Genomic DNA, 13,300 nt, shown 5'->3' on the forward strand with positions numbered 1-13,300 from the left:
TTATCTCAAAGAAAGGGGCCACGGTGTTTCTGTATCTCTATTATGTTGGTGCCGCTTCGGAACTTTTAAATATCTGGATATATCTCGAGAACTACGCATCTGATCAAAAAATATCATAGAACATAAAAAGTAGGAAACTTAATTCTCTACAAAAAAGGTCTCTTAACATTTTGCCATAGCTCGCTTCGTTTCCGAGATATTTGCAGATTTATCTCAAGGGAAGGGGCCTGACGGACATATTTCGAGATATTTCTTCTTCTTGTTGTTCTTCTTCTGCACAGCTAAGCTGGAAGTGGCATTTGCAGCCCGCAGTAGTGTAGAGTTATCTCAAAGAAAGGGGCCACGGTGTTTCTGTATCTCTATTATGTTGGTGCGGCTTCGGAACTTTTAAATATCTTGATATATCTCGAGAACTACGCATCTGATCAAAAAATATCATAGAACATAAAAAGTAGGAAACTTAATTCTCTACAAAAAAGGTCTCTTAACATTTTGCCATAGCTCGCTTCGTTTCCGAGATATTTGCAGATTTATCTCAAGGGAAGGGGCCTGACGGACATATTTCGAGATATTTCTACTTCTTGTTGTTCTTCTTCTGCACAGCTAAGCTGGAAGTGGCATTTGCAGCGCGCAATAGTGCAGAGTTATCTCAAAGAAAGGGGCCACGGTGTTTCTGTATCTCTATTATGTTGGTGCGGCTTCGGAACTTTTAAATATCTTGATATATCTCGAGAACTACGCATCTGATCAAAAAATATCATAGAACATAAAAAGTAGGAAACTTAATTCTCTACAAAAAAGGTCTCTTAACGTTTTGCAATAGCTCGCTTCGTTTCCGAGATATTTGCAGATTTATCTCAAGGGAAGGGTCCTGACGGACATATTTCGAGATATTTCTTCTTCTTGTTGTTCTTCTTCTGCACAGCTAAACTGGAAGTGGCATTTCCAGCTCGCAATAGTGCAGAGTTATCCCAAAGAAAGGGGCCACGGTGTTTCCGTATCTCTATTATGTTGGTGCGGCTTCGGAACTTTTAAATATCTGGATATATCTCGAGAACTACGCATCTGATCAAAAAATATCATAGAACATAAAAAGTAGGAAACTTAATTCTCTACAAAAAAGGTCTCTTAACATTTTGCCATACCTCGCTTCGTTTCCGAGATATTTGCAGATTTATCTCAAGGGAAGGGGCCTGACGGACATATTTCGAGATATTTCTTCTTCTTGTTGTTCTTCTTCTGCACAGCTAAGCTGGAAGTGGCATTTGCAGCGCGCAATAGTGCAGAGTTATCTCAAAGAAAGGGGCCACGGTGTTTCAGTATCTCTATTATGTTGGTGCGGCTTCGGAACTTTTAAATATCTTGATATATCTCGAGAACTACGCATCTGATCAAAAAATATCATAGAACATAAAAAGTAGGAAACTTAATTCTCTACAAAAAAGGTCTCTTAACGTTTTGCAATAGCTCGCTTCGTTTCCGAGATATTTGCAGATTTATCTCAAGGGAAGGGGCCTGACGGACATATTTCGAGATATTTCTTCTTCTTGTTGTTCTTCTTCTGCACAGCTAAGCTGGAAGTGGCATTTGCAGCTCGCAATAGTGCAGAGTTATCTCAAAGAGAGGGGCCACGGTGTTTCTGTATCTCTATTATGTTGGTGCGGCTTCGGAACTTTTAAATATCTTGATATATCTCGAGAACTACGCATCTGATCAAAAAATATCATAGAACATAAAAAGTAGGAAACCTAATTTTCTACAAAAAAGGTCTCTTAACATTTTGCCGTAGCTCGCTTCGTTTCCGAGATATTTGCAGATTTATCTCAAGGGAACGGGCCTGACGGACATATTTCGAAATATTTCTTATTCTTGTTGTTCTTCTTCTGCACAGCTAAGCTGGAAGTGGCATTTGCAGCTCGCAATAGTGCAGAGTTATCTCAAAGAAAGGGGCCACGGTGTTTCTGTACCTCTATTATGTTGGTGCAGCTTCGGAGCTTTTAAATATCTTGATATATCTCGAGAACTACGCATCTGATCAAAAAATATCATAGAACATAAAAAGTAGGAAACTTAATTCTCTACAAAAAAGGTCTCTTAACATTTTGCCATAGCTCGCTTCGTTTCCGAGATATTTGCAGATTTATCTCAAGGGAAGGGGCCTGACGGACATATTTCGAGATATTTCTTCTTCTTGTTGTTCTTCTTCTGCACAGCTAAGCTGGAAGTGGCATTTGCAGCGCGCAATAGTGCAGAGTTATCTCAAAGAAAGGGGCCACGGTGTTTCTGTATCTCTATTATGTTGGTGCGGCTTCGGAACTTTTAAATATCTTGATATATCTCGAAAACTACGCTTCTGATCAAAAAATATCAGAGAACGTAAATTATAGGAAACATAATTCTCTACAAAAAAGGTCTCTTAACATTTTGCCATAGCTCGCTTCGTTTCCGAGATATTTGCAGATTTATCTCAAGGGAAGGGGCCTGACGGACATATTTCGAGATATTTCTTCTTCTTGTTGTTCTTCTTCTGCACAGCTAAGCTGGAAGTGGCATTTGCAGCTCGCAGTAGTGCAGAGTTATCTCAAAGAAAGGGGCCACGGTGTTTCTGTACCTCTATTATGTTGGTGCAGCTTCGGAGCTTTTAAATATCATGATATATCTCGAGAACTACGCATCTGATCAAAAAATGTCATAGAACATAAAAAGTAGGAAACTTAATTCTCTACAAAAAAGGTCTCTTAACATTTTGCCATAGCTCGCTTCGTTTCCGAGATATTTGCAGATTTATCTCAAGGGAAGGGGCCTGACGGACATATTTCGAGATATTTCTTCTTCTTGTTGTTCTTCTTCTGCACAGCTAAGCTGGAAGTGGCATTTGCAGCGCGCAATAGTGCAGAGTTATCTCAAAGAAAGGGGCCACGTTGTTTCTGTATCTCTATTATGTTGGTGCGGCTTCGGAACTTTTAAATATCTTGATATATCTCGAGAACTACGCATCTGATCAAAAAATATCATAGAACATAAAAAGTAGGAAACTTAATTCTCTACAAAAAAGGTCTCTTAACATTTTCCCATAGCTGGCATCGTTTCCGAGATATTTGCAGATTTAGCTCAAGGGAAGGGGCCTGACGGACATATTCCGAGATATTTCTTCTTCTTGTTGTTCCTCTTCTGCACAGCTAAGCTGGAAGTGGCATTTGCAGGTCGCAATAGTGCAGAGTTATCTCAAAGAAAGGGGCCACGGTGTTTCTGTATCTCTATTATGTTGGTGCGGCTTCGGAACTTTTAAATATCTCGATATATCGCGAAAACTACGCTTCTGATCAAAAAATTTTAGAGAACCTAAATTGTAGGAAACATAATTCTCTACAAAAAAGGTCTCTTAACATTTTGCCATAGCTCGCTTCGTTTCCGAGATATTTGCAGATTTATCTCAAGGGAAGGGTCCTGACGGACATATTTCGAGATATTTCTTCTTCTTGTTGTTCTTCTTCTGCACAGCTAAACTGGAAGTGGCATTTCCAGCTCGCAATCGTGCGGAGTTATCTCAAAGAGAGGGGCCACGGTGTTTCTGTATCTCTATTATGTTGGTGCGGCTTCGGAACTTTTAAATATCTTGATATATCTCGAGAACTACGCATCTGATCAAAAAATATCATAGAACATAAAAAGTAGGAAACCTAATTTTCTATAAAAAAGGTCTCTTAACATTTTGCCGTCGCTCGCTTCGTTTCCGAGATATTTGCAGATTTATCTCAAGGGAACGGGCCTGACGGACATATTTCGAAATATTTCTTATTCTTGTTGTTCTTCTTCTGCACAGCTAAGCTGGAAGTGGCATTTGCAGCTCGCAATAGTGCAGAGTTATCTCAAAGAAAGGGGCCACGGTGTTTCTGTATCTCTATTATGTTGGTGCGGCTTCGGAACTTTTAAATATCTCGATATATCTCGAAAACTACGCTTCTGATCAAAAAATATCATAGAACATAAATTGTAGGAAACATAATTCTCTACAAAAAAGGTCTCTTAACATTTTGCCATAGCTCGCTTCGTTTCCGAGATGTTTGCAGATTTATCTCAAGGGAAGGGGCCTGACGGACATATTTCGAGATATTTCTTCTTCTTGTTGTTCTTCTTCTGCACAGCTAAGCTGGAAGTGGCATTTACAGCTCGCAATAGTGCAGAGTAATCTCAAAGAAAGGGGCCACGGTGTTTCTGTATCTCTATTATGTTGGTGCGGCTTCGGAACTTTTAAATATCTCGATATATCTCGAAAACTACGCTTCTGATCAAAAAATATCATAGAACATAAATTGTAGGAAACATAATTCTCTACAAAAAAGGTCTCTTAACATTTTGCCATAGCTCGCTTCGTTTCCGAGATATTTGCAGATACATCTGAAGGGAAGGGGCCTGACGGACATATTTCGAGATATTTCTTCTTCTTGTTGTTCTTCTTCTGCACAGCTAAGCTGGAAGTGGCATTTGCAGCTCGGAATAGTGCAGAGTTATCTCAAAGAAAGGGGCCACGGTGTTTCTGTATCTCTATTATGTTGGTGCGGCTTCGGAACTTTTAAATATCTTGATATATCTCGGGAACTACGCATCTGATCAAAAAATATCATAGAACATAAAAAGTAGGAAACTTAATTCTCTACAAAAAGGTCTCTTAACATTTTGCCATAGCTCTCTTCGTTTCCGAGATATTTGCAGATTTATCTCAAGGGAAGCGGCCTGACGGACATATTTCGAGATATTTCTTCTTCTTGTTGTTCTTCTTCTGCACAGCTAAGCTGGAAGTGGCATTTGCGGCTCGCACTAGTGCAGAGTTATCTCAAAGAAAGGGGCCACGGTGTTTCTGTATCTCTATTATGTTGGTGCGGCTTCGGAACTTTTAAATATCTCGATATATCTCGAAAACTACGCTTCTGATCAAAAAATATCATAGAACATAAATTGTAGGAAACATAATTCTCTACAAAAAAGGTCTCTTAACATTTTGCCATAGCTCGCTTCGTTTCCGAGATATTTGCAGATACATCTCAAGGGAAGGGGCCTGACGGACATATTTCGAGATATTTCTTCTTCTTGTTGTTCTTCTTCTGCACAGCTAAGCTGGAAGTGGCATTTGCAGCTCGGAATAGTGCAGAGTTATCTCAAAGAAAGGGGCCACGGTGTTTCTGTATCACTATTATGTTGGTGCGGCTTCGGAACTTTTAAATATCTTGATATATCTCGGGAACTACGCATCTGATCAAAAAATATCATAGAACATAAAAAGTAGGAAACTTAATTCTCTACAAAAAAGGTCTCTTAACATTTTGCCATAGCTCTCTTCGTTTCCGAGATATTTGCAGATTTATCTCAAGGGAAGGGGCCTGACGGACATATTTCGAGATATTTCTTCTTCTTGTTGTTCTTCTTCTGCACAGCTAAGCTGGAAGTGGCATTTGCGGCTCGCACTAGTGCAGAGTTATCTCAAAGAAAGGGGCAACGGTGTTTCTGAATCTCTATTATGTTGGTGCGGCTTCGGAACTTTTAAATATCTCGATATATCTCGAAAACTACGCTTCTGATCAAAAAATATCATAGAACATAAATTGTAGGAAACATAATTCTCTACAAAAAAGGTCTCTTAACATTTTGCCATAGCTCGCTTCGTTTCCGAGATGTTTGCAGATTTATTTCAAGGGAAGGGGCCTGACGGACATATTTCGAGATATTTCTTCTTCTTGTTGTTCTTCTTCTGCACAGCTAAGCTGGAAGTGGCATTTACAGCTCGCAATAGTGCAGAGTTATCTCAAAGAAAGGGGCCACGGTGTTTCTGTATCTCTATGATGTTGGTGCGGCTTCGGAACTTTTAAATATCTCGATATATCTCGAAAACTACGCTTCTGATCAAAAAATATCATAGAACATAAATTGTAGGAAACATAATTCTCTACAAAACACGTCTCTAAACATTTTGCCATAGCTCGCTTCGTTTCCGAGATATTTGCAGATTTATCTCAGGGGAAGGGGCCTGACGGACATATTTCGAGATATTTCTTCTTCTTGTTGTTCTTCTTCTGCACAGCTAAGCTGGAAGTGGCATTTGCAGCTCGCAATAGTGCAGAGTTATCTCAAAGAATGGGGCCACGGTGTTTCTGTATCTCTATTATGTTGGTGCGGCTTCGGAACTTTTAAATATCTTGATATATCTCGAGATCTACGCATCTGAGCAAAAAATATCATAGAACATAAAAAGTAGGAAACATAATTCTCTACAAAAAAGGTCGCTTAACATTTTGCCATAGCTCGCTTCGTTTCCGAGATATTTGCAGATTTATCTCAAGGGAAGGGGCCTGACGGACATATTTCGAGATATTTCTTCTTCTTGTTGTTCTTCTTCTGCACAGCTAAGCTGGAAGTGGCATTTACAGCTCGCAATAGTGCAGAGTTATCTCAAAGAAAGGGGCCACGGTGTTTCTGTATCTCTATTATGTTGGTGCGGCTTCGGAACTTTTAAATATCCTGATATATCTCGAGAACTACGCTTCTGATCAAAAAATATCATAGAACATAAATTGTAGGAAACATAATTCTCTACAAAAAAGGTCTCTTAAGATTTTGCCAGAGCTCGTTTCGTTTCCGAGATATTTGCAGATATATCTCAAGGGAAGGGGCCTGACGGACATATTTCGAGATATTTCTTCTTCTTGTTGTTCTTCTTCTGCACAGCTAAACTGGAAGTGGCATTTCCAGCTCGCAATAGTGCAGAGTTATCGCAAAGAAAGGGGCCACGGTGTTTCTGTATCTCTATTATGTTGGTGCGGCTTCGGAACTTTTAAATATCTTGATATATCTCGGGAACTACGCATCTGATCAAAAAATATCATAGAACATAAAAAGTAGGAAACTTAATTCTCTACAACTAAGGTCTCTTAACATTTTGCCATAGCTCGCTTCGTTTCCGAGATATTTGCAGATTTATCTCAAGGGAAGGGGCCTGACGGACATATTTCGAGATATTTCTTCTTCTTGTTGTTCTTCTTCTGCACTGCTAAGCTGGAAGTGGCATTTGCAGCTCGCAATAGTGCAGAGCTATCTCAAAGAAAGGGGCCACGGTGTTTCTGTATCTCTATTATGTTGGTGCGGCTTCGGAACTTTTAAATATCTCGATATATCTCGAAAACTACGCTTCTGATCAAAAAATATCATAGAACATAAATTGTAGGAAACATAATTCTCTACAAAAAACGTCTCTTAACATTTTGCCATAGCTCGCTTCGTTTCCGAGATATTTGCAGATTCAGCTCAAAGGAGCGGGCCTGACGGTCATATTTCGAGATATTTCTTCTTCTTGTAGTTCTTCCTCTGCACAGCTAAGGTGGAAGTGGCATTTGCAGCTCGCAGCAGTGCAGAGTTATCTCAAAGAAAGGGGCCACGGTGTTTCTGTATCTCTATTATGTTGGTGCGGCTTCGGAACTTTTAAATATCTTGATATATCTCGAGAACTACGCATCTGATCAAAAAATATCATAGAACATAAAAAGTAGGAAACTTAATTCTCTACAAAAAAGGTCTCTTAACATTTTGCCATAGCTCGCTTCGTTTCCGAGATATTTGCAGATTTATCTCAAGGGAAGGGGCCTGACGGACATATTTCGAGATATTTCTTCTTCTTGTTGTTCTTCTTCTGCACAGCTAAGCTGGAAGTGGCATTTGCGGCTCGCACTAGTGCAGAGTTATCTCAAAGAAAGGGGCCACGGTGTTTCTGAATCTCTATTATGTTGGTGCGGCTTCGGAACTTTTAAATATCTCGATATACCTCGAAAACTACGCTTCTGATCAAAAAATATCATAGAACATAAATTGTAGGAAACATAATTCTCTACAAAAAACGTCTCTTAACATTTTGCCATAGCTCGCTTCGTTTCCGAGATATTTGCAGATTCAGCTCAAAGGAACGGGCCAGACGGACATATTTCGAGATATTTCTTCTTCTTGTTGTTCTTCTTCTGCACAGCTAAGCTGGAAGTGGCATTTGCAGCTCGCAATAGTGCAGAGTTATCTCAAAGAAAGGGGCCACGGTGTTTCTGTATCTCTATTATGTTGGTGCGGCTTCGGAACTTTTAAATATCTTGGTATATCTCGAGAACTACGCATCTGATCAAAAAATGTCATAGAACATAAAAAGTAGGAAACTTAATTCTCTACAAAAAAGGTCTCTTAATATTTTGCCATAGCTCGCTTCGTTTCCGAGATATTTGCAGATTTATCTCACGGGAAGGGGCCTGACGGACATATTTCGAGATATTTCTTCTTCTTGTTGTTCTTCTTCTGCACAGCTAAGCTGGAAGTGGCATTTGCAGGTCGCAATAGTCCAGAGTTATCTCAAAGAAAGGGGCAACGGTGTTTCTGTATCTCTATTATGTTGGTGCGGCTTCGGAACTTTTAAATATCTCGATATATCCCGAAAACTACACTTCTGATCAAAAAATATCAGAGATCGTAAATTGTAGGAAACATAATTCTCTACAAAAAAGGTCTCTTAACATTTTGCCATAGCTCGCTCCGTTTCCGAGATATTTGCAGATTTATCTCAAGGGAAGGGGCCTGACGGACATATTTCGAGATATTTCTTCTTCTTGTTGTTCTTCCTCTGCACAGCTAAGCTGGAAGTGGCATTTGCAGCTCGCAATAGTGCAGAGTTATCTCAAAGAAAGGGGCCACGGTGTTTCTGTATCTCTATTACGTTGGTGCGGCTTCGGAACTTTTAAATATCTTGATATATCTCGAGAACTACGCATCTGATCAAAAAATATCATAGAACATAAAAAGTAGGAAACTTAATTCTCTACAAAAAAGGTCTCTTAACATTTTCCCATAGCTGGCATCGTTTCCGAGATATTTGCAGATTTAGCTCAAGGGAAGGGGCCTGACGGACATACTCCGAGATATTTCTTCTTCTTGTTGTTCCTCTTCTGCACAGCTAAGCTGGAAGTGGCATTTGCAGCTCGCAATAGTGCAGAGTTATCTCAAAGAAAGAGGCCACGGTGTTTCTGTGTCTCTATTATGTTGGTGCGGCTTCGGAACTTTTAAATATCTCGATATATCCCGAAAACTACACTTCTGATCAAAAAATATCAGAGATCGTAAATTGTAGGAAACATAATTCTCTACAAAAAAGGTCTCTTAACATTTTGCCATAGCTCGCTCGGTTTCCGAGATATTTGCAGATTTATCTCAAGGGAAGGGGCCTGACGGACATATTTCGTGATATTTCTTCTTCTTGTTGTTCTTCTTCTGCACAGCTAAGCTGGAAGTGGCATTTGCAGCTCGCAATAGTGCAGAGTTATCTCAAAGAAAGGGGCCACGGTGTTTCTGTATCTCTATTACGTTGGTGCGGCTTCGGAACTTTTAAATATCTTGATATATCTCGAGAACTACGCATCTGATAAAAAAATATCATAGAACATAAAAAGTAGGAAACTTAATTCTCTACAAAAAAGGTCTCTTAACATTTTCCCATAGCTGGCATCGTTTCCGAGATATTTGCAGATTTATCTCAAGGGAAGGGGCCTGACGGACATATTTCGAGATATTTCTTCTTCTTGTTGTTCTTCTTCTGCACAGCTAAGCTGGAAGTGGCATTTGCGGCTCGCACTAGTGCAGAGTTATCTCAAAGAGAGGGGCCACGGTGTTCCTGTATCTCTATTATGTTGGTGTGGCTTCGGAACTTTTAAATATCTCGATATATCTCGAAAACTACGCTTCTGATCAAAAAATATCATACAACATAAATTGTAGGAAACATAATTCTCTACAAAAAACGTCTCTCAACATTTTGCCATAGCTCGCTTCGTTTCCGAGATATTTGCAGATTCAGCTCAAAGGAACGGGCCTGACGGACATATTTCGAGATATTTCTTCTTCTTGTTGTTCTTCTTCTGCACAGCTAAGCTGGAAGTGGCATTTGCAGCTCGCAATAGTGCAGAGTTATCTCAAAGAAAGGGGCCACGGTGTTTCTGTATCTCTATTATGTTGGTGCGGCTTCGGAACTTTTAAATATCTCGGTATATCTCGAGAACTACGCATCTGATCAAAAAATATCATAGAACATAAAAAGTAGGAAACTTAATTCTCTACAAAAAAGGTCTCTTAACATTTTGCCATAGCTCGCTTCGTTTCCGAGATATTTGCAGATTTATCTCAAGGGAAGGGGCCTGACGGACATATTTCGAGATATTTCTTCTTCTTGTTGTTCTTCTTCTGCACAGCTAAGCTGGAAGTGGCATTTGCAGCTCGCAATAGTGCAGAGTTATCTCAAAGAAAGGGGCCACGGTGTTTCTGTATCTCTATTACGTTGGTGCGGCTTCGGAACTTTTAAATATCTTGATATATCTCGAGAACTACGCATCTGATCAAAAAATATCATAGAACATAAAAAGTAGGAAACTTAATTCCCTCCAAAAAAGGTCTCTTAACATTTTCCCATAGCTGGCATCGTTTCCGAGATATTTGCAGATTTAGCTCAAGGGAAGGGGCCTGACGGACATACTCCGAGATATTTCTTCTTCTTGTTGTTCTTCTTCTGCACAGCTAAGCTGGAAGTGGCATTTGCAACTCGCAATAGTGCAGAGTTATCTCAAAGAAAGAGGCCACGGTGTTTCTGTACCTCTATTATGTTGGTGCAGCTTCGGAACTTTTAAATATCTTGATATATCTCGAGGACTACGCATCTGATCAAAAAATATCATAGAACATAAAAAGTAGGAAACTTAATTCTCTACAAGAAAGGTCTCTTAACATTTTGCCATAGCTCGCTTCGTTTCCGAGATATTTGCAGATTTATCTCAAGGGAAGGGGCCTGACGGACATATTTCGAGATATTTCTTCTTCTTGTTGTTCTTCTTCTGCACAGCTAAGCTGGAAGTGGCATTTGCAGCTCGCAATAGTGCAGAGTTATCTCAAAGAGAGGGGCCACGGTGTTTCTGTATCTCTATTATGTTGGTGTGGCTTCGGAACTTTTAAATATCTCGATATATCTCGAAAACTACGCTTCTGATCAAAAAATATCATAGAACCTAAATTGTAGGAAACATAATTCTCTACAAAAAACGTCTCTCAACATTTTGCCATAGCTCGCTTCGTTTCCGAGATATTTGCAGATTCAGCTCAAAGGAACGGGCCTGACGGACATATTTCGAGATATTTCTTCTTCTTGTTGTTCTTCCTCTGCACAGCTAAGCTGGTAGTGGCATTTGCAGCTCGCAATAGTGCAGAGTTATCTCAAAGAAAGGGGCCACGGTGTTTCTGAATCTCTATTATGTTGGTGCGGCTTCGGAACTTTTAAATATCTCGATATACCTCGAAAACTACGCTTCTGATCAAAAAATATCATAGAACATAAAAAGTAGGAAACTTAATTCTCTACAAAAAAGGTCTCTTAACATTTTGCCATAGCTCGCTTCGTTTCCGAGATATTTGCAGATTTATCTCAAGGGAAGGGGCCTGACGGACATATTTCGAGATATTTCTTCTTCTTGTTGTTCTTCTTCTGCACAGCTAAGCTGGAAGTGGCATTTGCAGCTCGCAATAGTGCAGAGTTATCTCAAAGAGAGGGGCCACGGTGTTTCTGTATCTCTATTATGTTGGTGTGGCTTCGGAACTTTTAAATATCTCGATATATCTCGAAAACTACGCTTCTGATCAAAAAATATCATAGAACCTAAATTGTAGGAAACATAATTCTCTACAAAAAACGTCTCTCAACATTTTGCCATAGCTCGCTTCGTTTCCGAGATATTTGCAGATTCAGCTCAAAGGAACGGGCCTGACGGACATATTTCGAGATATTTCTTCTTCTTGTTGTTCTTCCTCTGCACAGCTAAGCTGGTAGTGGCATTTGCAGCTCGCAATAGTGCAGAGTTATCTCAAAGAAAGGGGCCACGGTGTTTCTGAATCTCTATTATGTTGGTGCGGCTTCGGAACTTTTAAATATCTCGATATACCTCGAAAACTACGCTTCTGATCAAAAAATATCATAGAACATAAAAAGTAGGAAACTTAATTCTCTACAAAAAAGGTCTCTTAATATTTTGCCATAGCTCGCTTCGTTTCCGAGATATTTGCAGATTTATCTCAAGGGAAGGGGCCTGACGGACATATTTCGAGATATTTCTTCTTCTTGTTGTTCTTCTTCTGCACAGCTAAGCTGGAAGTGGCATTTGCAGCTCGCAATAGTGCAGAGTTATCTCAAAGAAAGGGGCCACGGTGTTTCTGTATCTCTATTATGTTGGTGCGGCTTCGGACCTTTTAAATATCTTGATATATCTCGAGAATTACGCATCTGATCAAAAAATATCATAGAACATAAATTGTAGGAAACATAATTCTCTACAAAAAACGTCTCTTAACATTTTGCCATAGCTCGCTTCGTTTCCGAGATATTTGCAGATTCAGCTCAAAGGAACGGGCCAGACGGACATATTTCGAGATATTTCTTCTTCTTGTTGTTCTTCTTCTGCACAGCTAAGCTGGAAGTGGTATTTGCAGCTCGCAATAGTGCAGAGTTATCTCAAAGAAAGGGGCCACGGTGTTTCTGTATCTCTATTATGTTGGTGCGGCTTCGGAACTTTTAAATATCTCGATATATCTCGAAAACTACGCTTCTGATCAAAAAATATCAGAGAACGTAAATTGTAGGAAACATAATTCTCTACAAAAAAGGTCTCTTAACATTTTGCCATAGCTCGCTTCGTTTCCGAGATATTTGCTGATTTATCTCAAGGGAAGGGGCCTGACGGACATATTTCGAGATATTTCTTCTTCTTGATGTTCTTCTTCTGCACAGCTAAGCTGGAAGTGGCATTTGCAGGTCGCAATAGTCCAGAGTTATCTCAAAGAAAGGGGCCACGGTGTTTCTGTATCTCTATTATGTTGGTGCGGCTTCGGAACTTTTAAATATCTCGATATATCCCGAAAACTACACTTCTGATCAAAAAATATCAGAGATCGTAAATTGTAGGAAACATAATTCTCTACAAAAAAGGTCTCTTAACATTTTGCCATAGCTCGCTCCGTTTCCGAGATATTTGCAGATTTATCTCAAGGGAAGGGGCCTGACGGACATATTTCGAGATATTTCTTCTTCTTGTTGTTCTTCCTCTGCACAGCTAAGCTGGAAGTGGCATTTGCAGCTCGCAATAGTGCAGAGTTATCTCAAAGAAAGGGGCCACGGTGTTTCTGTATCTCTATTACGTTGGTGCGGCTTCGGAACTTTTAAATATCTTGATATATCTCGAGAACTACGCAT

Source organism: Osmia lignaria, unplaced genomic scaffold (genome assembly GCF_051020975.1).
Source record: "Osmia lignaria lignaria isolate PbOS001 unplaced genomic scaffold, iyOsmLign1 scaffold0016, whole genome shotgun sequence".
NCBI classification, from domain to species: domain Eukaryota; kingdom Metazoa; phylum Arthropoda; class Insecta; order Hymenoptera; family Megachilidae; genus Osmia; species Osmia lignaria.